At 44.5% G+C, this 25,785-nt stretch overlaps 1 long non-coding RNA gene across 1 annotated transcript in view; it reads left to right on the top strand.

Moving 5' to 3' along the window:
- LOC146058726 (uncharacterized) overlaps positions 1 to 25,785 on the top strand; it is a 195,632-nt gene that overhangs the window by 152,209 nt on the left and 17,638 nt on the right. The window lies entirely within an intron of this gene.

Here is a 25,785-nt window from a genome sequence, read left to right as displayed (position 1 = left end):
TTTTGGCAATCTTATTTAACACCACAAGTAATCCACAGGGCCTTAAAAAAGTACATACAATAGTATGAACAAAACAAGAGAAAAAACAACATACATTAGAGAACATTGCAGGACATACAAGGGCAATAGTAAACTTATAGTACACAAATACAACATGGGCCATAGCATAATTGCCTATTCTGCTAGAGATACATGATTTTATTTGGGCAGTCCCCCACACCCCTTGAAGAGTTGGCACATATCCCTCATTCTGCCCACTTCCTAGTGAAGTGAGCAGAATTGGGGAGTAAAATACAGTAAATACCAGGGGGCAGAGACTAGTAAAGCAATTTCATTGTCAATGCATCATTTTAGCCACACCCCTATTACATGACTAGACTCAGTGGTGCAATTCCCAGAGACAATGGAGGCAGGGGCTGCCCGGGCTCCAGAGGTCAAAGGGGCTCCAAGAAAGGGGACTTCTGAATTAGTATAGATCTCTCTGCACTAAATTCATTGTAGAGATTTTCTAAAGTCACTGTTGACTTCCAAACCCTATCTACAGCTCCTTTGAACTGAAGCATCTTACTATGTGAGTTAACAGGTCAATGTTTTTATATAGCGAGCTACTGCTCTGCTGCTGTGCCTTAAGGAAAGGAGAGCAGAAGTTATTTTAAGGAAATGCAGTTATTATTGAAGCAGAGACGGGCAGGGAATCCACTCCCCGCCGCCATGCTGATGGGAAGCATGAGCGCGTGAGCCACTCACGTGTCCCCATCAGATGGAGCGCCTGACCACCAGCCTGCACCAGCTCAAGGTATCTGGTGATTCCACAATTCCTAAGTGTACTTTTGGTGTATACAACCCATACTATATCCAAACTGCACAGAATCCAACTCACACTGTATCCAATCTTCTCCATGTCCTGCACTGTATCAGACCTGCATTGTATCCAACATTGAATAGGACCGATACTTTATTCAACCTGCACTGTATCCTACACTATATGCAATAAACACTGTATCCAACCCACACTGTATCTAACCCACACTGTATCCTCCCACACTGTATCCACCCCTCACTTTATCCAATCCACACTATATCCAACCCACGCTATATTCAACCCACACTGGCCCTTATTCTGGTCCGTTCGCAGCAGGGCTGCATTTGTTCGGGGACCAATGTTTTTGTACTGTGCATGTGCATACGCAGGGTGTGTGCTCCCATAGCAAATAGACTGTTTGCTGGGTGCACGCACCCAGGACAGTAAGCGGGGGTGGAGAGTGGCGTGGGGCGTGGGGTGTTTCATTGGCGTTCCTATGAGAATGCTGGGTATTATCTCTCCTTATCACCCTTGGATTTATCTCTTGTTAAGGCTTAATACATCTGCCCCTATGTGAGGTTAAATAAAGACAATATAGAACAAGGGCCGCATAGGCTCGAGTGTATTTAAGAGCCTGTGAATTTGTGATTGTTAAATAAAGCTATTGAAAAGATAGGATAAAGCCAAAGGAAATCTCAGGTGAGTGGCAGTTAGATCTGCCAATCAGGTAGCATAGGGGCAGCAGCTTAGAGAGGGGTATATATAGGCAAGTGGATAGGAAGGACTTCCTCTTTGAGTCTGGATCCCCACCCTCCCTTCCCTTTCTCTGTGCTACCTGGCTTACGGGCCTTTCACCAAATTTCATATGATAGCTTTAATTATAAATCGCGAGAAGGCGCTCTCGACCAGCACTCTGGTGGGGTGTCAGGTGGTCTCTGTGTGGTATGGCCCCCCCCCCTCTGCCAGGATGGCGGGCGAGTACCGACTCAACGCGGTGGGGCGTTGGGCACTTCCTAGAGGTGGGACCAGCACCCTGGGCGCTGCCATGAGGAACATCTGGTCTCAAGTGCTTTTCTTTGCCATCCCTTAACAAATAGGGTCATATCAGTTACAATAAATATTACATGACCTTTAAACTTACGCAGTTGGTGTCCGTGTCTTATTTTTAGGATAAGGTGTTTCAGTGTGAGTTATTTCTAGGCCTAAGAGTTAAGTAAAGGTATAGGCCAAGCAGCATAATTCACTAGGCGCCTTATAGTCCATCAAGTGTAACCTAGAACTAATCTCCTGCGGTGTAAATGAAGAGGATGATGTTACTGTCTATTCATTAAAACCCAATGACCCAAAGTGGCTGTCCAATCTGAGTCCGCTATAGTATATGATAATTAATGATTATACCCCTGGAGAGTTTTTTTCTGTTAAAAAACTGTCTAACTTGTTTTTAAATGTATCAATTAAATCTGCCATCACAAACATCCCTGGCAGAGTATTCAATCCCATAACTGCACTTACTGTAAAGAATCCCTTCCTGCACTGGGTGAAAAACTTCCTCTCCTCTAACCTTAGAGGGTGACCGCGTGTCCCTTGTACAGTCCTTCTGGTAATCAGATCACTGTATTGACCCTTTACGTATTCTCATATATTAACCATATCCCCTCTTAAGGTGGCCATACACTACTGTGATTTTGTCCGGTGTCACCCGAGTCATCGGTCGAGAAATCGGATGAAATCAGGGAAATCGCAAGTGTTTTCAATCAGCTCCGCTTTCATGCACGGTCCCATACGCATGGAATCGGTGCCCCCAGATCGCAAGTGCTGCGCATACTGTAGTATTGGACAGCCCCCGGCAGCACTAGGTGGGAACACATGCAATATATCACATGGAAGAGGACAGCCTGCGTTATATCACATGCGATCCTGCCTCCCGAGTAGGTCACGTGCGACTTCTCCCCTCGGGGGTGAGGGATTTTTTACTCACCTCCACATAGACACTAATGACATTTTCTTGGCATGACCTGTCCCTCAGAAATCCATGCTGGTTCCCACTGATAAATGCTGGAGTATCTGCCGGCATTATACTGCAGCATTTATCCAGGACCAGGATACCTTCGCAGCATTAATCACCTGGAGCCTAGCAGGGTTCATCCGGGGGTACTCTGCCACTTTATCACCTGTGGCTCCACCACAAGGCTTGGGTAAGGGACAATTCCTGGAACTTTTTTACTTGTTATTATATCATTTTAATCTTCCTTGTACCATCATTTATTTTAAAGTCTTTGCTTAATAGTCCATATTGGACCAAGTGTTTTATTCTTAATAAATTTGTACATTTGTGAACTTAGAAAGCGCCTGTGGTCCCTGCAACCTTCTTGATTCTATTATAGAAACATGAATACATTGACCCTCTTGGCAAATGCCTAGATTAACCCAATGGAAGTGCCGGCCCTAGTAGCATTTGATCATGTATATTGCTACATTCTCTGTTATATTTTATGTTCTATTTTTCACATTCTTTTATATTTTGACGTGACAGTCTGGAAACATGGAGATAGTTTTTTTTTTTTTTTAAATGACCTTTTGTAATGTTGTTTTTAGAAAGATGAATGGAAATAATTTAAAGTCTGGACATTTATTGGAGCAATATCATTTCATCTCCTGAAAACGTTGTGTCTCGTTCTACCGAGAACTCCTTACAGATGGAACCTCAGGTTTTATGTTGGCCAGATGGAAATTAATTTTATGCCTGGAAATAGTTTTCGTATAAACATCCAATGTTTTACTTGTTTCCGAAGATGTGTCTGGAATGTAATTGCCCAAATGCTGTAGCGTTAGTGAGAGGATGAGAACGGAGCGTGTCAGAATCTGGCTTGTTCACAAGAGCGATTAGAGATATTTAGGGTGGGATGCATGAATACCTTTTTTTTGTGGTTAAACCTCTGAAAATACAGTTTTTGCGATGCATTCCAGAGCTTGGTTCCGAGATGGCATTACCCAGCAGAAGCCTAAGGGTTTCTTATCGCATTCAGCCTTGAGAGGGCTATAGCACCCTCCGCTGCACGTACGTCATATGACACATGCATTGACCAAATCCCAGGTCTAAAATCCAAAAGTCAATCAGGGTGCATCAGCCACGCTTCACCACCAATGGCATGTACAGTATTGTACTCGGATGCCCCTAGATTTTTAACCCTGTAGCCCCTGCACTGAGACCACTGAGACCATTCCTAGTTGTTTATGTGTCCTCCTGCTCATACCGAAACTCACTCATCATCATTATTAATATTTTTAAATTATTATTATTATTAGTAGTAAGTAGTAATAGTATATTAAACAAAAGTAAATTGAAACCTTATGTAATGATTATACAGGGGACAACAACCATACTCTGCTTCTCTGTTTGGTTCCAGCAGCCTACAGTGGTTTAACAATAAAGGGTGTAATGTTTTATGCTAATGCAGTACTTCTTGATAAAGGGGAGAGAGCTCCCCGAATCTGGCCATACACTTCTTATTATTATTATTATCTTTATTTACATGGTGCCACAAGGGTTCCGATGTGCCTGAAAATACATAGGGGTGTATTCAATGCCGCGGGGAGCGGCCAGCGAGGGGGTTAAACAGCGAGGATTGCAGAAAACCAGTGATCCTCGCTGTTTAACCCCTGCGCCGGCCGCTCGCCCCAAAACAGCGAGACCCGCGGCTAATGCGGGAAACTCGCAGTATTTAGCCGCGAGTCTCGCTGGTTCAGGAGCCGCATACGCCGATTTCCCCTCGCTTAAAAAATGGAGCGAGGGGGAATTGGCGTATGAGGGGGCTGCGTTGAATACTGTCAGGGTGAGTGGTGACAGCGAGCAGGAAGCTCTGCTCCCTGTCAACACTCACCCACAGCATTGAATACCTGCCATAGATGAGCAAAGAACAAAACAAGAAAGATTGTGATTTACAATACAAATGCAAATTAGGACAAGTACATGGTAAATAAAAAAGACAGTTGCAACAGTGGACACTGATGCAATTATAACAGTGGCAGAAATATATCCTGCTCGTTAGAGCTTACATTCTAAAGGTATGGGGCAGACAAACTGGGGTGACACAGCTGGGATAGAACGAACATAAACATAGTAATGGTTAGAGTTAATGAAGAAGTGGGTCTTGAGTGCCCGTTTAAAGTTTTGTAGGGAGACCGATTTCACCAAAATTCCGTCACTTCGGATGAAATCGGGAAAATCGCATGTATTTTAGATGGACGGGTGAAGACCAGGTGAATTGACAGCCAGGGGACCTTGCATAAAAAGTGTCCCCCGGCAGTGGCATTATCCTGCTGGCTGTTAAAACCTGGTGCTGGTTATAAAATATGGGGGAACACTAGGTTTTTTGGTCCCTTTATTTTTGGAACCAGGACCAGTCCAAGAGCCTGATGCTGGTTTCTTAAATATGGGGGATTATGCTTGAGGGGGGGACCCCCACGCCATTTTTTTTCTTTTAATTCCTACTTATATACAGTGCACTTTTGGACAGAATTAGGCACACATCTCACTTATCTGTGCATGGTTCTGTCAAATTCACATTTGTGATGTTTTCAATGAGACATTTTTGACGTACGATTTTTTGGTCACGGCAAACATGCAATTTTTATCGCAAATCAAACACTATTACATGAGCGATTTTTGGGAAATGTGCGATTTTGGCCATCTTCGACCAAAGAAATTGCACGTTCTTAAAACGTGCATAAGACTTTGCCAGTTCACTAAATGCGCATGTGTGAACTCAGTTGACGCATGCGCACTAACACATACTCGGCAGTGTAAATAAAAGCTGCTGCTTCTGTTCTAATTAGCAACAGAAATTTTTCTTTATTTTTTTTTTCTTTCAATTTTTATTGACAGGAAAATCAATGAAATACAGTACATTGCAAGTGTGACAAATAATAAAACTGGTTGGTCAAAATCAGACAATAATAATTGACGGTACATTGTGCGTAATCAGCATAACAGGTTAGAACACAACAGCGCATCCATATAATAATCGTCAACAAGCATTTTAGAATGGAGGGTCTTTACGCAAAGATTCTGTGAGATACGAGGTGGTATTGGAGGAAGAATTTCTATGGGCGGCTTTCAGGGGGGGAGAGGGTGTGGATGTATGGCAGCCAAGTGTCAAAGAACTGACGGGCGGCCGTTCACCGCAGCTCTGCCTGGAGAAGCTGGATCTGACTCCAACTAGTCAGCCCTCTAATGATCTGTGAGCACTGCGGGTATCATTCTAACGCAGTTGCCAGAAGATCTAGAAATAAGCTGAACCATTGGTGGTCACGATTGTAATAAAACACATACCGGCATCTGTACCGCTGGTGCAAATATAAGCACAAACAGTGGGTGCCGGCTAGCCGGCTAACTGCAGGCTAAGGTAAATCTCCACGTGCGGCTCGCAGTGGATGATTGCCAGCCACGCTATACGGTGTCTAGTGCTGACCCCTGACATATATCCCAGTAAGATAATTCTATGGGTAATGGAAAATTAGTCAGTTACTAGGCTACCATACCGAGTGCAGCAGTATTGAAGTACCTGATATTTGGGCATTATCAGGATAATAAAATAATTTATTCATTTATGTGAAAACACCTGTCCTGCCCGATAACGCACTACACACCAACCAATTAAGACTATAAAAGTGTATATGATAGAGCGATCTGCTTGCCACCTTTATTTTAATTATTTGTATTTTCCTACTATTATTGTTGTTTGTTTCCTCTACGTTTTAACATATCTCGCAGTCATTTTATGATTGTCTATTAACCCCTTCACGACATTGCCTTTTAAGGTAATTTTTTTTTTTTTCCTCCTTGCGTTCAAATAAGCGTAACTTTTTTAATTTTCCGGCTATATAGACACATGAGGGCTTTTTTTTTGCGGGACAAGTTGTACTTTTTAATGGTACCATTTACTATACCGTATAATATTCTGGGGAATCAGGAAATAATTCAATGTGGGGTAAAAAGAAAAAAAAACGCAATTCCACAATTTTGCGCTGGTTACGGTTTTTTTGGAGTTCATAGTTCGTTTAAAATGATGGGTTATCTTTATTCTATGGGTCGTTACGATTCCGGTGATACCAAACTTATATAGTTTTCGTTACGTTTTACGACTAAAAAAAAAAATAGAATATGTTACGGTTTTTCGAATTTGCGTCGCGTCGCCATGTTCTGCGGCTTATAACTTTTTTATTTTTCCACCTACGGACCTGGGTGAGGGCTCATTTTTTGCGGGCTGAAGTGTACTTTTTAATTAATACCATTATGGGATATGGGCGACTTTCTGATCTCTTTTAGCTATTTTTTTTTGGGTAGGCGATGCGACCAAAAAAACATAGTTTTGGCGTTGGGGATTATTTTCCGTTTACGCCTTTAACCGTGCGGGATAACTAATGTTATATTTTAATAGATCGGACTTTTAGGAACGCGGCGATACCAAATATGTTTATTTTTTTAATTTTTTATTTATTTTTATTTGGGAAATGGGGAAAGGGGGGTGATTTGAACTTTTAATATTTTTTTATTTTTTTACTTTATTTTTTTTTTTTTTTACTTTTACTACAAGGCCCCCTAGTGTACTTGACCACTAGGGGGCGCGATTGCCTGTACTAGGTTCAGCCATAGAGCTCTATGGCTGAACGTAGTGATTTTATGCACTTCCTATTACATCCTGCCTGAGGCAGGATGTAATAGGTATGCATACACGGCCAGCACAGGGGTCTACATTAGACCCCTGGCTACCATGGCAACCGATCGGCACCCTCCGATCTCGCTGCGGGGGGCCCCGATCGGCGACGGAGGGGGGCGCCCCCCCTCCGATCAGCTATTTAAGCACTGCGGGCGCTTTGCCCGCGGTGCTTAAAGGGTTAAACGGCCACGATCGGCGAACTCGCCGCTCGTGGCCGTGAGAGCAGGGACCTGGCTGTAATATACAGCCATTACCTGCTCTCTTTCAAGCCAGCTCACTCCGTGAGCTGGCTTGATTCCCCCGCAACCGACATATGACGTATATATACGTCATATGTCGTGAAGGGGTTAAAAGTTAAATTTTAATACTGTTAGGTGCACCCACTCTATAGGACATTCTTTCTCTTTTCTCCATGATATTGCCTATTGTCCTAGGGTAGCACACCTCCGCCTAATAAATTTATTTTGGTACTAGGGGGTCCTGCCACACAAATTATTTGGTCTTGTGCGACTGACACCCCCTCTCCCTTTGTCTACACGTTGTCACATATAAAGACCTGGTGGCTTCGGGGTTGGAGCCGGACTAACCAGCTCCTTCGAACGCGGCTATTATAGGTGAAGCCTAGCTCTGTACAGGTCCGTCAATCACAGTTAGAGGCAACGGATTTTGGGTTGGTCCGGGGAAAACTCCCAGAGCCCTAACAGGTGCATTTCTGCAACTTCCTACTAGAGGAGTAGTTGAATCTGGGACCACTCATCATCATATTTCTAGATTTGGCAGTGTACGTTGGGTATACAATGGGCACACAGCTGAGTAGGGTGCCACATAAAGGAGTTTGCGCTGGCTCAGCTGTGCCAGCGGCATGTATAAAACCACCTGCCTGTACAATCACACAGCAGGCAGTGGTGTTAGTGTCACACCGTGTCCGGCACCGTACTACAGAACTGTGAAGAAACTACTGTATGCAGAAACTTAAAATAAACTACTGCTCCCAGGCTGATTCATTAAATATCTCCACTTTAGCTAACTCATTAAACTCATACATGCAGTTGTATCAGCACACTTTGACTACTGCAATGCCCTACAAGCAAAAGAATTGCACCGCTTACAGCCGGTACAAAATACAGCTGCATTGTGTCATTATGAGGCTATTTAGGCATATGATGAGGGTATATTATATATGACTAATTTACCATATTATTATATTACTTTGGGAATTTCTGCATATGATGGACATTGGTTGTATATGATGGTTCTGATAAATAATGTCCATCCCTTTATTTGCGTGCCAAATACTGTAAATTGTGTTCACAAACATCCGGTCTGGTGATATCCAGTGCGCACTAGGTGTCCCCCACGCCTGCCAGGGGGCATGGCTTAAGCTAAAGGGGGCGTGACCTCAACAGTTTATTATGCTGTAATATATTTATTCTTTTTATTATTAATTTAATTGTATTTACTCATTACATTTTAAAAGTTATAATTTTTTATATGTGATATATAGTCTGTCGATGGGTGTGTATCCCGATGTTGTGAACTACGCCATTTACAGACATATCACATTAACTGTGTAGCACAACCAATGACCGATACGGATATGTTCTGATATATTGACGCATCTGTTACTGATATGTTCTGGTATATTGACAAAGTGTGTTTGGGTGGTCTGCCAATGTCGATCAGCCGATCGGTAAACGTGATTTTTACACAAAAGATTTTTAGAGCACTAATTTTTTGGTTGGTGAGGTAAGAAAGAGGAAAGAGACTATGCAATACAGAAACATAGAAGAAATGGTTGGAATCGAATAATAGAACAAAAAAAAATTATAAATGTAAAAAAAAAAAAAATTAAATAAATTAAATTAAATTAGAGATGAGCGGTTTCGGATCCTAGAGATCCGAACCTCCCCGAACTTACCTTATCCGAGGCCGGATCCGAGGAGTTCTCCGGTTCCCGCCATCTTCCCGGGTCCAAAACGAGGGTGAACCGTCTTTATCCTGCGTCGGATTCGGATCTCTATACAAGATCCGGCTCCGGCGCCATCTTTATTCTGCAAGTGGAAGTCAGACAGCACGGATGTGTCCGTGCTGTCTGCACAGGAAAAAAACCTATGGGGACAAAAAAACACTGTGGGGGGGGGGGATATACTAAGGAGGGGCAATTAATGGGGGAACAATTCATTGGGGCTGCTCAAGGGGGACAATGTCGGAATCTAAAGGTACATTTACTAAGGGGGAACTACTGAGGGGGAAACTATACTAAGTAGAAAACTATTCAGGTTACAACTACTAAGTTGGCATTACTAAGGCTACTAGTAAGGGGGGCTGTTACAGTATATGCTACTACTGTTATATGGGACTACTGTGGGGGACATCTAAGGGGCTCTCTTAATAAAAATATTTTTGTTAGTTTTTTTGTTTTATTACAGGGCTGCCCCGAATTAGTCCAGCTGTGCTGCCCAGTGTCCCGTATCAGCCCAGGGGAGCTACCCCCATTTTTTTATTGAAATAAAAAAAGGTGTTTTTTTTTCTTAACCTGCAAGGGGTGTTAAGTGTGCCGTATCAGTCCAGCTGTGCTGCCCAGTGTCCCGTATCAGTCCAGGGGTGCCTGCATTTGTGCATATAATTACAGGGGTGCCCAGTGTCCCGTATCAGTCCAGGGGTGCGCCCATGTGTGCCGTATAATTATATGGGTGCCCCCCATGTGTTCCGTATCAGTCCAGGGGTGCCCCCATGTGTCCTGTATCAAACCAGGGGAGCTGCCTTTTTTTTTTAATGAAAATAATAAAAAGGTGGGGTTTTTTTAATTTTTACTGCAAGGGCTGTTAAATGTGCTGTATCAGTCCAGGGGTGAGCCAAGAGTGCCGTATAATTCAAGTCTGACATATTATTCCAAGTGTGCAGCTCTTTTTTTTTATTAAAAGAATAAAAGTTTTTCTTTTTTTCACTGCAGGAATGTTGCCATGTCTGCCGTATAATACTATACTATGTGTGCTGTATCAGTCCAGGGGTGCCGCCATCTGTGCCGTATAATTCCATGTATGCTGTATCAGGTCAGGGGTGCCACCATCTGTGCCGTATAATTCCTGGGGTAAGCCAAGTCTGCCAATTCATGGGGTGCTGTCAAGTGTGCCATATCAGTCCAGGGGTGATGCTAAATGTGCCGTATCAGTCCAGGGGTGATGCTACCTGTGCCATATCAGTCCAGGGGTAATTCTAGGTGTGCAGTATCAGCCTAGAGGGGATGCTAAGTGTGCCATATCAGTCTAGTGTTTGTGCCGCACACTTGTGTGGCTCATCATAGTTATCCAGCTACCTCTGTGCAACCTTTTGCCCTAAAAACAATATTGTAAGGTGTGAGCTGTTCAGAATAGACTGGAAATGAGTGTAAATGAATGTTATTGAGGTTAATATAGCGTAGGAGCAAAAAATAAAAAACAAAATTCTGCGATTTTAGCAGTTTTTATGCTTTTTTAACAAAAAATCAGAACCCAAAACCCAAAAAATCCAAACACAAAACACTTAGGAGGTGTTTTGCCAAAACCCATTAAAACCCAAAACCTCAAGGTAATCAGAACCCAAAACCCAAAAAGTGGCCGGTGCACATCCCTAAATTAAATAAACATAACAAAAAAGAATAAATAGAACAAGGCAATAAATGTTATAATATAATAAGCTCTTTTTCAGTGTAATTGCAGGTGCTGCAGAGTTTTTTTAATCTTACCCTATCTAATGCTGGTAATTGCCGCTCCCGTCAATTAGAGGAGATGGAGCCGCCTCTTGTTGTAATTGCGGCTGAGGGACTCAGGCAGCAATGAAGCTGGACGAACGACCCGCTGATATAGGAGGCGGCTGGGGACTCGGGCAGCGTTCACTCTTCTCCCATCAGGCTGGTTGGTGCAGTGGGTTCCATGGCAGCGGGTGGAATTTGACAGTCTTCAGACGGGGATGATTTTGAAAAGATCTCTGTGTCTGCAGCTTGATCTACGCGTTTCATGCATGGTACCATACTCATGGGGTCCTCCGGCGTAGATCACGTCCTCTTCAATCCAAGTAGGCATCCCAGGGAATTGGCAAATTCAAAAAACGCTGTACTCGAGAAGCCGGAGAATGCGTGTTTACATCCTGCAACTCCTCCCCCCGAATATCTCTATTGGCCGCGGCCAATAGCGATATTCAGAGGAGAAGCCACAGGATCTAAACAGACATTCTCCGTCTTCTCCCCAGTCCGTGATTGGTATCTGGTACACTGTTTTTGTTTTGTTTTTAGCCAAGTCCCTGGACCTTGGATTGAAGAGGACATGATCTACGCCGGAGGACACCCGTGAGTATTGTTTCCTTCCACAGGTACCCCATATGAATTTTCTTCAGGACCGGCAGACAAAGGATAACTTCCTACGTGTCAAGCTAGGTAAGTATCTGTATGGATGGGCTGTGGGTGTAATACTTTTATTGTGTGATTGTGTGTGTGTTTTTATTTCACTATTTTTACTCGTGTAGAACTACAAGTTCCACACCAGGGCCCAGTGCTGGTTCTTGAAATATGGGGGACCCCTATTCGTTTTGTCACCCGTATTTTGGGAACCAGCGCCGGCCCTTGAGCCTGGTGCTGGTTTTTAAAAATCCAGGGGACCCCTATTTGGTTTGCCCCACGCCATATGGTTTTTTTTTAAATAAAACACACATTACCATGTCTCAAAAATAGCACGTCATCAAATTTGCACATTTTCATGACTAAAATTTGCACACTTTCATGACTAAAATTTGCACACTTTAATGATTAAAAATCGCACTATATCGCATTTTTCCCCCGCGAATTCGCATCTCATTAAATAGTCAATTTAAAAAAAAAACGCATCCAATTAAATGTCAACCGTTGTTTTTGAATATGTAAATATTCATTTCATTAGGTGGTATATTAATGTCCCCCATAAACAAGCAGTAGAGGCTAATGTTTATTTACATATTGATAATAATAATTTTAATTAGTGCTGGAGTGATTTGTTATAATAATTTTCTATTTGACCTTATCATACTCCCCTGCTAAAATTTGTTCATAATAAATGTATCCTTTGATCCTAATCTTAGGCATATAAAACAGACCTAGTTTATATTCTTTATTTCAGCCATGTCCACTAATCCTAAACGCTTTTTCATTACCTTCAACTCCATCCGTAGCCCAATAATACAGACATCCAACGCTGACCTCACTGTTCAAGATCCTGCCAGTGATTATAAGGAAAAACTAAGAGGATTAATCATAATCTCCAAACAACTCTATTCCCACATGGACTTTCCTCATATTTCATCCTGTGACTTCTGCTTCATCTCTTTGGCCTTCTCTCTGTCCACTAGATCCCATTCCCTCACTCGCTGTCCTGGTTCTCTGACCAAACCGCATTACTCATTCAAAAAGTCTTTAATCCTCTTTCTCAAACCCGGGTATGGGTAAAAACCGTACCAGGACAAGACTCCCGGACCGCTGGACCGGACGCTACAAGCTCCAAAATGCAGAGTTTGATGTCTGGTCCGGGGGTCTTGTCCGGGGGTGTCCTGTCCGGGGGGCTGACTGTGACACCTGTCACCAAGTAAAGTAGGAGGGGGACAATAAAGCCTCCCGGTATGGTCCAGGCATGTAGCAAAAACAGGACGGTCCGGACCACATGATGAGGCTGTAATCTCCCCTTATCCATGTGCCTGGTGATAGCACAGGGACGCCCCCTGGCAAGACACTTCCCGGACCGGACACTACAAGCTCCGGACTGCAGATTTTGATGTTCGGTCCGGCGGTCCGGGGTATGGTCCGGGTCCGGTTTTTACATAGTCCCCTCAAACCCTCCTTTGCTATTTCATTTTATTTTTGCATAAAATACAAGCTACTCAAGCTACTACCTTAGCATCTGACATGTTCTGTTGCTTAATTTTCCTGGTAGGTACCCGCATAGGACGGGATGTATCAATTTTTGCATGAAAACTGCGATACACCCGCCATCATTTGTCTGCAAACTGGCCTCTGTGATCACCAGTGTGCGGGTAGACTTATCTGTTGGGAATTCTCTTACAAGAGCTGTCCGTGGCCTGGCCTGACCTGATTATGCATGGGATTAGAGAGGAATCCTTTGTGCAAAAAGTTCATAGGCTGCTACAGGTGGCAAAGCAAAAGAGAAGTTTTGCTTTGCAACGAACAAACGCAGACCTATAGAAATCGATTAGGATTGTTGACCAGTTTTTCCGCATTGGATATCAGAGGTTTTAATATGTGGTTAACACACATGTATTTTAACACACGGATAAGCTTCGCTGTCCCTGAGAGGGGCACGACAGGTTGGCTGGACTGGTAAAGTTAACGGGCGTGGCCTCTGTGAGGGGCGTGGTCACCTTTGGACTGTCCAAACAAAACTTTGTATGGACAGTCGGGTGCTGGTGGGAGTGCGGGCAGCATTGCACACCACCACAGGGATAGAACACAGGCTGCCGCTCCCTCTCTCTCTCCCCGGCTCAGCACACAGCACTGAGCACCACCTGCCCCAGAGGCTAGTATCCCCCCTCCCCCTCAGCACCACTGCAATACAGGCTCCTTCTCATGATGTCACGCTGCAGCACCTGACTCCAGAGGAGTCAGCATTTTGGTGTTCGCTCCTGTTCTCTCTGCATTCTTCTCCTCTCAGAAACACATTAAGAGACATAATCATGTTATCTGCCATGTTTTATGAGAAATGCATGGTATGATCTGCTCCAACAATTCTTCTGAAGATTGGAGAAGTGTAAAAATCAATCAGCTTCTACCTATCATACTATAGAATGGACTTATATGCTACCTAGAAACTGACTGATTCTGTATTCATAGAAGGTTTGATACATGCAAGTTTGTTCTGTCTGATGTATGCAGGGCCGCCGACAGGGGGATGCCCTGGTTACAGCTGTCCCAGGCCCCGGACAGCTGCCCACAGACCCCCGCACCCGCGCCCAGCCTCCCCCACCCGGCGCCGGATGCCAGGCACGCACAATACACAGTGTAGCCTGCAGAATGCTGAGCCTAGGACAAAGAGGGGCTCGGCGCTCTGCAGGCTGCACTGTGCAGTGTGCGTGCCGGACCTGACTGTGGACACTGAAGGAGACGAAGGACGATGCGCGACGCTAAGTAATGGGGACGGAGTAGGGGGAGGCGGGGTGCTGTCATGCAGGGGACGGCCGGAGGTATGGCACTGTGCCGCTGGGGGCCCCAACATTTATAGTGGCGGCTCTGGCTGTATGAGGTGGAGAAGATGCCTATAGCAACCTATCACCATCTATCATTTTATAGAATCTACTTGATAAATGTTTCCACAAAACCAAAACATGGGGCAGTGTCAAATTTCCCATTATGCACATATGGGAGCTGCTGAGATGAGAGCGGCTCCATTGGTACCTGGATTTCCCTCTTAATATATGATTGGTGCCAGCAGCCCCTGTTCAGGAGAGCTAGTTATGTCACAGTGCTCAGGTAGGGGGGGCTGACAGAGGGGGGCCCGGGGTACAGTATCCCCGGTGGACGGTGCTGAATCCCAGGGGATGCATGTAAATCAATTTTATGACAACCATCTCATGCTTTGTATGTTGACTTTGATGCCACTCTCATAGGGGTATTTGCAATCTCTCTGGAATTTTTTTTTCAAAGGTAGGCAAGTACTGTATGGCAGGGCTGCCACTATGAATTTTGGGGCCCGGGACAGATTTCCAGTCGTCCCCCCCGGGCACCGTGGATGAGCTGTAAGTGCGCCCCCCCCCCCAATCCCTTCACTTACCGACCGACTCAGCAAGTCCCAAAACACAGCCTGGCTTCTTCAATGCAGGGCACCAAAGGCCAATTAAAGTACAGCACCTGCGGGTGAGCCAATCAGAGCTTGTGTACTGGCAGCCGCTCTGATTGGCTAGCGGTACAAGAGCTCTGATTGCCTCAAAAGCGGGTGCAGCAGTTTAATTGGCCACAGGCTTCCTACATTGAAGAAGCCAGGCTGCGTTTCGGGACCTGCTGATGACCTAGCGCAGCACAGGCAACAAACAGCGAAGGAGGCTGGGGCCCTGGACATCTGTACCCACAGCACCCCCCTGTCGGCGGCCCTGCTGTATGTTCATTTGTATGAGCAATAATAAAATCACTCCAAGCCCTCTGTACCAGGGTTACATTATGTTCTGTCCTTCATGTTTACTTGTTTCAACTCAAAATCATCTTCTGTTCCACTTCCTGAACTCACCTCATTAATAAACATTAACTCGGGTACCGGACAGTTTCCCGACAGTCGGGATCCCGACAGTCATTTCCCCGACGTCTGGATCCCGACAGTCATTTCCCCGATGTCGGGATCCCGACAGTCATTTCCCCGTCGTCGGGATCCCGACAGTCAAAACCCTGACACTCGAGGTCCCGATGGCCACCGGCTATTCTCCCTCGTGGGGGTCCACAACCCCCATAGAGGTAGAATAGAATAGGCACTGAAAACTCAACTATTCTTCAAAGCGTACCCTTCCACTAAATAAACTAGCTGGTTCCCGACCCCTTGCCTGTTTACATCCTGTAATCTGTCTTTCTCCCATTCCTACTAGATTGTAAACTCCTCCGAGCAGGGCCCTCTTCCCTCCTGTTGTCAGCCCTCTTCTCTTCACATTTCACTCACAGCTCTCCTATACTCAAACACTCAGTGACCATCTTTGTCCACATACTCATCTCCGTCATTGGCCTCAAGCCTCTTATAGTATGTTTATTGAGTCCTCACTACTTATATTTAAGCTGTAATGTTTATTGAACTGCTCTTTATTTGTACTCTATTTTTGTTATTTATTCTATGTTATGCCAAGTTTTGTCTCCCTGTACTGTTCCTTTGTACGGCGCTGCAAAACACTTGTGGCGACTTAGAAATAAGATTATAATAATAATAATAGGTGGCGAGCGTAGCCACCTGTCTGAGTCCTGCCAGTCGGGATCCCGATGTTGCCTGAGTCCAGCCAACCGGGATCCCGACATCGGGCTAATGACTGTCGGGATCCCAAGTGTCGGGACCATATACCACACCCCATTAACTGAAGCACTTATCATTTACCACTGTTATTATAACCCCTACTGGCCTTCTATTAGTCCTACTGGCACCAATAAAAGAAATCTGATGGTGTCTGCCAGGCTGATTTTCCTACAGTTTAATTGTTGAGAGCAGAAGAATCATTAGAAGCCACAATTTTGCGTCCCTTGTACAAATATACTGCAAATATACATTCATGTACACTATTTTTTTTTGCAAACTCTTTGGGGGGATGCAATTGTTCCAGGTGCCCCTGCTAGTCGTCTATACAATTGAGTGCCCGGTGTATCAATTCAATTGTTTCTACATTTGGGCGCCCATTAGTACTTAACATGCTTGAAAGCACCAGGTTCGGTCTAAAGCAGTGGTTAGGGCACCCAAAAGGTGCAAACAACGGAAATATTTCTTCTCACATCTCAGTAAACTGTAAGAAGAAATATCATCCCCTCGCTAAGGGGCATCTAAATAGATCAGCAATTCAATTGCGCCATTTTATAAAACAAAGGAATCACCCCTTTATTGGTATCGTTTTTTATTCTTAAAATGAGTTCCAGAAACTGCAAGAAATTAACGAGATCATTTCACAACTGAATACAATCAGCGTCAGGGTGTGACGAAGTTGCCATACATTCTGAGTCAACCGGTAACGAGGTCAGAGTATGCCCCTATTTCTATGACTTGCACTGCATATATGTTTATGAATAAGTGCATACGCTATTTACATACATCTATGCAGTAACCTTAATGTATTACTAAAAGGCGTCTTATCAGCTAGAGCATAAGAGCATTTAGAGAATAATGAATAATGCGTTGGCACGTTTATTTGCATATAATTTGCATAATCTTTTAAGTGTGAAGCAAAGCAGAATTGATTATAGAGAGGAGTTGGAGCATAACCTTTTATATGTTAAGAAGACCTTGAGGACATTAACAACAGAATTAAGTCTCCTTTGATAAAATTGTTGTCCACCAGTAGGGGGAAGTGGTGTACAAGTTATAACTCAGTTACACACCTCCACCACTAGAGGGGAGTATTGCACAAAGTATTTCATTACTTATTACACTTAAAAATGATTAGTGCGAAGTTGTATGTTGTATCTTCTTCACTAGTTGTATGTTCATTTACAGTTTTGTCAGTTGACATTTATCTATCAAGGGCATTTGAAGCTGCTTGTACACTTGGTGGTGCTTGGAATTGCTCCCATTAAATTGGTTTTGCAGGTTTGTAGTCCGGTCTAAAAGTCTCCAGGTTAGATTTGCCTTTTAAAGGATTTCTGGTGTAAAAAATACAGGCAGACTCGCCATAAATTCCGCAAAACGTGCGGCTCGCAGGCTATTCCATCAGCCCATCTGAAAATGCACATGGTGTAAAAAAAAGTGACTTATCACTTCAAAGGCTAAAGGCCCATACACACTAGAAGATATGAAAGACGAAAGATATTGGTGAACAGTTTCCCTTGAGCTGATCATGAAAGATATTGTGCATACAAGCTGAAACTGAATTTACGAAAGACATAAAAGACAAAAGATATTGGCACCAATCGTCTGAGTCACTTCAGTGGCTGTACATTTAACTAATGGGCTGGTGTAAAATTCAGAAATTTAAATAAAGGGCTAGCATTACATGAAAAATCCTTGCGCTGCTTACACGTAACGCACCCACACCAGTTGCCGACAGCAGTAGTGCTGCTTACATGTGACCCCCACACCAGTTGCCAACAGTAGTAGCGTTGCTTATAAGTAAAGGTACCCATACATGTTACAAATATTGTATACAATGTTGTATTCAATATCGCATCTCGGTTTTAGGATGAGATGAGATCTAGTACAAAAAGTATGTGCAGCACATACTTTTTGTACTAGATCTCATCTCATCGCAAAACCGAGATGCGATATTTTATCCCCTTCCTGACACAGCATGTTTTTGCCTTCCTGACAGAGCCCTTTTTTTCAAATCTGACATGTATCACTTAAGTGTGGATAACTTTTTTTTGCTTTTACTTATCCCAGTGATTTTGAGATTGTTTTCTCGTGACACATTGTACTTCAAGTTAGTGGTAAATTTGGGTCGATACAGTCTGTGTTTTTTTGTGAAAAATACCAAAATGTCGTAAAAAAATGGAAAATTTAGCAATTTGCAAAATGTTAAATTTTCTGCTTGTGAGACAAATAATCATACCACTCAAAATAGTTAATAACTAACATAGACCATATGTCTACTTTATGTTTCCATCATTATTTCAACTTCTTTTTAATTTTTTTGGACACTAGGAGGCTTACAATATGAATAGCAAATTCTCAAATTTTCAAGAAAATTTCAAACACTGATTTTTTTAGGGACCCGTTCAGTTCTGATGTGACTTTGAGGGACTTGTATGTGAGACACCCCCATAAATGATGCCATTTCAAAAACTGCACCCCTCACAGTATTCAAAACAGCATTTTGGAAGTTTGTTAACCCTTTAGGTGTTTCACAGGAATTAAAACAAAGTGTAGGTGAAATTTCAAAATTTCATTTTTTTTGCAGATTTGCAATTTTAATACATTTTTCTAAGGAACACAGTAGATTGTACTAGAGAAATGTGACTAAAAATTGATTCCCCAAATTCTTTTGTTTTCATAAATATCCTATATGTGGCCCTAGTGTGCACGTTGACCAAACCGCAGGCTTCATAATAGAAGGAGCACCTACTTGATTTTGGAGCCTCCTTTTTATGAGATTATTTTTTAGGCACCATGTAGGTTTCTAGGCACCATAAGATGCTAAAAGTTAGGAACCTCCCCCACAAGTGACCCCATTTTGCAAACTACACCCTTCAGGGAATTCATCTAGGGGTATAGTGTACATTTCAAACCCCCAGGGGTTTCACCAATTTTGATACAACTGGGCTGTGAAAATGAAAAAATTTAATTTTTCATTTTCACAGCTCAGTTGTATCAAAATTGGTGAAACCCCTGGGGGTTTGAAATGTACACTATACCCCTAGATGAATTCCCTAAAGGGTGTAGTTTGCAAAATGGGGTCACTTGTGGGGGGGTTCCACTGTATGGGTGCTTCAGGGGTCATTCAACCAGAATCTGTGCTGCAAAATCCAAATATCACTCCTTCCCTTCTGAGTCCTGCCATGCACCCAACTGGTATTTTTTGGTCACATGTGAGGCATTGCCATACTCGGGAGAAATTGGGGCACAGATTTTGGGGTGCTTTGTCTCCTTCATTCCTTGCGAAAATGAAAAATTTTGAGCCAGAACTGCATTTTTGTGTAAAAAAATGTAATTTTTTATCCCTGCCCCCCCTGGGCAGCGAGGGGGGATGTCTGCTGTCAGGGACAGCAGACATTTCCAAACTGTCACCGCGTCTATAGACGCGGTGACAGTTTAAATCCATGACGTACATTTATGCCATGTGTCGGGAAGTACTTCCCGACCATGACGTAAATGTACGTCAAATGTCGGGAAGGGGTTATACAATATTGTATACAATTATTGTAACGTGTATGGGCACCTTAACGCCCACGCCAGTTGCCAACAGTAGTAGAGCTGCTTACACGTAACGCCTACACCAGTTGCCGACAGTAGTAGTACTGCTTACATGCAACACACACACCAGTTGCCGACAGTAGTAGCATCGCTTATACGTAACGCCCGCGCCAGTTGCTGACAGTAGTAGAGCTGTCGGCAACTGGTGTAACACAGGGGTGGAACCAGGATAATGCTATTATGCCACCACGCCCACCGTTGAGCCAACCACACCCCATATACTGACCAGGCTAGCTCCCGGAGGAGCAGGCTGCGAAGTACTGTAATTAAGTATGATGCACTGTAAGGTAGATTGGGGCAGATGTATTAAGCCTGGAGAAGAGATAAACTGGAGATAAGGTAAAAGGAGATAAAGCACCAGCCAATCAACTCTCAAGTGTCATTTTCAAGTGCAGTTCATTGGCTGGTGCTTTATCCTGTTGTCCCTTATCTCCAGTTTATCTCTTCTCCAGGCTTAATACATCTGCTCCACTGTGCAGGTGCTAGGTGAGGTACTCATTTGGTTACTGCAAACGGGTTCACTCCCCTCGTAATATAACCTGGATGCTGCTGAATGTAAATCTGCAATTATTTCCAAGCGTGTCCAATTCTGACAATATTTATTAAAAACTAAATGACTCAAACCATGTTTATTGATTAGAATTTGAAATAAAAATTATTTTACAATTTTTCTCACTATTTCGTTGTTCTGTAATTCCTGGTTATTGCTAGGCAGCGGTAGACTGAGAACTGACCTTCCTGGAAAGACATGGCAAACTGGCTTGTACTGCTTTCACATTGCAGAAATGTGTAAAAAAATGTAATTTTTTACACAAAAATGCAGATCTGGCTCAAAATTTTTCATTTTCACAAGGAATGAAGGAGACAAAGCACCCCAAAATCTGTGCCCCAATTTCTCCCGAGTATGGCAATGCCTCACATGTGACCAAAAAATACCAGTTGGGTGCATGGCAGGACTCAGAAGGGAAGGAGTGATATTTGGTGGTGGAATGAATGGTGGGTGCTATGTCGCATTAGCAAGACCCCCGAAGCACCAATACAGTGGAACCCCCCCACATGTGACCCCATTTTGGTCACCAGCTTTGGGAGGGGGGCTGGCGCTGCGGCTGGTGGGGGGGTGGAAGGGGTGCTGGCGCTGCAGCAGCCGGGTGGGTGGGAGGGGGGGCTGCCGGGTGGGAGGGGGGGGGCTGGCGATCGGTGGTGATCGGTGCTGTACTTAACAGCACTGATCACCACCGATCACTGTGTTACCAAGCGGCTTAGCCGCCGGTAACACAGAAAACGCTGCAATTGGCTGTTCACATTTGAACAGCCAATCGCAGCGATCGCCGCGAGGGGGGGATGTCTGCTGTCAGGGACAGCAGACATCTCCAAACTGTCACCGCGTCTATAGACGCGGTGACAGTTTAAAACCATGACGTATATATACGTCTTCGGTCGGGAAGTACCTCCCGACCATGACGTATATATACGTCATATGTCGGGAATATCTTTCTATATATATATGTGTGTGTGTGTGTGTGTGTGTGTGTGTGTGTGTGTGTGTGTGTGTGTGTGTGTGTGTGTGTGTGTGTGTGTGTATATATATATATATATATATATATATATATACACATATATATACACATATATATGTGTATATATATATATACATATATATATGTGTATATATATATACATATATACACATACATATATGTGTGTATATATATATACACATACATACACACACACATATATATATATATATATATATATTTCAGTACATTTTTTTTAACAGATCTCATTCATGCTGCTGCTGCTGCTGCGGGGGGGGGGGGGTGGGAGGGGGGAAGCGCTGCGTGCGCTGAGGCTGCCTACTGCTGCTGCTGCCGGGGGGGCTGGGGGAGCTGCCGGAGCTGCCAGGTGAGTGCCGGGTGGGTGGGAGGGGGGTGCTGCTCATCGGTGGTGATCGGTGCTGTACTTAACAGCACCGATCACCACCGATCCCTGTGTTACCGAGCGGCTTAGCCGCCGGTAACACAGGAAACGCTGTGAATGGCTGTTCAGATTTGAACAGCCAATCACAGCGATCGCCGACCGGGGGGGGCATCCCTGCCCCCCCTGGGCGGCGAGGGGGGATGTCTGCTGTCAGGGACAGCAGACATCTCCAAACTGTCACCGCGTCTATAGACGCGGTGACAGTTTAAATCCATGACGTACATTTATGCCATGTGTCGGGAAGTACTTCCCGACCATGACGTAAATGTACGTCAAATGTCGGGAAGGGGTTAAAGGAACTTATAAAATAAATTAGAAATCAAAACAAAATAAAAGGTACCATAGCAGGAAGACAATGAAATCATATATACAAAATCCATGTATTATAGACATACATAGGCACAGCAGAATCATTAGGAACACATCAGGTGGCTTCACAACAAAAGTACAGCACCAACACTTCAAGTACAGCACACAGTAATGGTAGCAGAAACAGGGCAACAAGGGAACCAAACATGACATGTGAACCGAGGGCAAATGTGGTGACCCTCGGCACGGAATTTGACACAGGATGCTGACACACACAGCTCAATGGAAGATTTGGGAAGACATAACGGTTGAGATTAATGGGGACACAAGTTCATTTGCGGGCACGTTTGCCCCTGGCAGGCTCCTTGCCACGTGCAGCAGCTCTTCTGCCACGGCCACGGTCAGATGGTGGGCCAGGTGGAGCACATGCTGGGGAGGGGGGGGATCGTCTTCCCCCTCTGGCAGCAGGGAGTGATGATGGTGGGAATGCACCAGAAACGGGTGACATTAGGACCCTATTGGTGGTAACTAGCTCCACCATAAGATCATTATGGCGGAGGAGGAGTTCATTTTGCTGCAGGGCTTGATCAGCCAGCACCTGCAGGCTAGCAGCAATAGATTGCTGGCTGGCACTCATAGCCTGCAGGCTAGCAGCAATAGATTGCTGGCTGGCACTCATAGCCTGCAGGCTCGCAGCAATACTCTGCTGGCTGCTGGTCAAGCCCTGCAACACCTCCTCGGCCCTACGCACCCGCTCTGATGCCGACTCTCCCTGCTGCACAATATTTTCTAGCACATGCCCCCACGTGGCCAATTCAGCCGCGGACATTGGCGGCTGCTGCTGAACGGGCCTGCTACTAGGGCCAGGTGACACAGACTCCACAACCTCCTCAAGAGATTGTTGACCAAGCGGTGGGGATGCTGTTGAAAGAGAAAATTCCAATTACCACACATTCCATGCAAAAATCGAAACATCTACTTATGGCCTGGCAAATAATTACCTTAAAGCAAAGAAGCCATGACTTCCGCTGGGGCCTCGATGTCCATGGTGCTCAGCCCCCGGACCTCCTCCACTGCAATGCAGCACTCTGCCATCTGTTCCAGGGGGGTAAGCTTCAGCTTTGAAGGCATGGGGCCAGCCCCAGAGGTGTGGCAGTGTTCCCACCGCTGGGTCAATTTCTTTTTGAGGTTTGTTTTGAAGTCGTGCCACCTGCAATCAAAGTTTACATATTAATACATGTCACTCCTCATGTTTGCTGTAGCACCCATTGCAATCTGCAACACAATACAACATGTGCCTCATGACACCAAACTTACATTATATTAAATTTGAAAACCAACCCTTAGAAGATACACTCACACTCACCCTACAATAACTATCAATTAAATGACATGGCAAACATGTCTGTGGCTTGAATCAACGTCACAGCCCATTGACCAACTCCATCTAATATGTAATGTAAACATTACTGGACTTGTACTGCTCAAATGTAACACACATGAACTTGCCTCTTCTTAACATGCTCCGCCTCACGAACTTGTGGAGCCACCGTATTAATCTCCGCCGTTATGTCCTCCCAGATCTTCCATCTCCTTGTGTGTGTCAACTTTTCCGGTAGGCACTCGATCAAATCCCGTGCCCGGGTCACCAGGATGGCAAGCTCCTGCGGTTCATATGCCATGTTTCTGGTGGTTGGTTCCTCTGTTGCACAATGGCGGCCACGGCCACTGGCACCGCCACTGCCACTGGCACCGCCACTGGCACTGCCACTGGCACCGCCACGGCCACCGGTTGCTGTACTTGAAGTGCTGGCCAGGCTACTCTGTTGGGAAGCCACCTGCTGTGTTCCCAATGATTCTGCTGATGCTGAGGATGGGCCAGCTGCCGATTGGCGTGATGTTGATGGCCCATCTGGCTGCTCTTCCCCCAATGGCTGTTCAGGGTTGATGGGGACATAGGTGGTGCTGGAGTCCATCTGAGCAAATAGGTCCTGCAACTCCTGCTCTTCCTCAGATGCAGACATGTGTGCAACCACATTGCATTTGGCAAACACACCTTTATATACTATTTCTGTAATGGGCGTACATCAGCGCCACCCTGCGTTCCGTACGGCCGCGTTCCGTACGGCCGCGTCAACCGTGCGGCGCATCGGCCACGCCCCCTGCTGCGGCAAAAAATACAAAAAAAACAGGCAGACTGAGTAAGTCAGATTTAGTAGGTAAATGCAGATTAGTACACCAAACACCCAATAAAACTGAGGTCAGACATGAAATGTATATGTGAATGTACATCTGTACTGTGCACTTGTTTGGTATGTAGTAGAAATGACAATACCCATTCCATATGTAAATCCAGTCCACCATTTAATAATCAGTGCTAGCATCCAAATCACATGTGAAAGCTCTCCAAATTCAGCCTTGATGCTAGCTACTTTTCATTCCACCTCTCTAGTATGACCCAGTAGAAGGTAAGTGTACACATGGCAGCATGGCCTAATTTTGGGAAAAGTTCTGCCACTATTTGCTATGTTTCTGCTGCATAGCTTTCATTAAAAAATAGCTGTTCAGTACCTTGTTGAGTTAGGTGTAAGTGTCTAGTGATGCAGACTATTTCACCTGTTGCTTATACCCATGTTTGGTGATTGTTATAGATAATATATTATATATATAATATATTATATATATATAATATATTATATATAATGGGTTCCCATCTTATTTGACACTGTCTGTTTAGGATGGTCTGGTAAACTATGCAAAGGTACAGCAAGTGTGGGTGTGCGATGCAATGGGTTAGCCGTCTGTTCGGGCGCATACACGCTGTTAGTGTAAAAATGAACAATAAAGTTAATACCAAATATCACTCTGATCAACCAATGACAGCACATGATTGCTTGATTTGTGCCATTGCTAAGATGGCGGCATACGGAAGAGCAGCACCCTTCTCAGCTGCGGAGCTCAGGACACTGGTCTCCGTTATGGAGACCAGTCTGGGGCGGGCGGGCCCATTTATTACCAACTGCCAGAAGCGCAATACGTATGCGGTGGCCCGCCGCCGCATATTCGCCGGCACACAGGTGCGGCGGACCATCGCTCAGCTGGAGCGGCGGTGGTCTGACCTGAGGCGTCGGCTGCCGGATTTGCTCCAGCAAATCAGGGCCAGTATTGCATTTATACAGTAAATGTCCATTTGTTCCAGATTGCTTACCTGACATTATTTAAGCCACTAAGGTCACCAGGCTGATCATGAGTTAAACATGGCATACAATATATGTGTGCTACTTCCTGTTTGACACCCTGTAATGGTCATAAAATATGTTATTGGGGAGGATTAAGGCTTGTGATGCTTTCAATGGGCCAAATGTCACAGCATACCTGCCAT

Source organism: Crinia signifera, chromosome 2 (genome assembly GCF_055691185.1).
Source record: "Crinia signifera chromosome 2, ASM5569118v1, whole genome shotgun sequence".
Classification (NCBI taxonomy): Eukaryota; Metazoa; Chordata; class Amphibia; order Anura; family Myobatrachidae; genus Crinia; species Crinia signifera.
The sequence above is the reverse complement of the archived record's forward strand: the minus strand, read 5'-3'. Positions and strand labels throughout refer to the sequence as shown.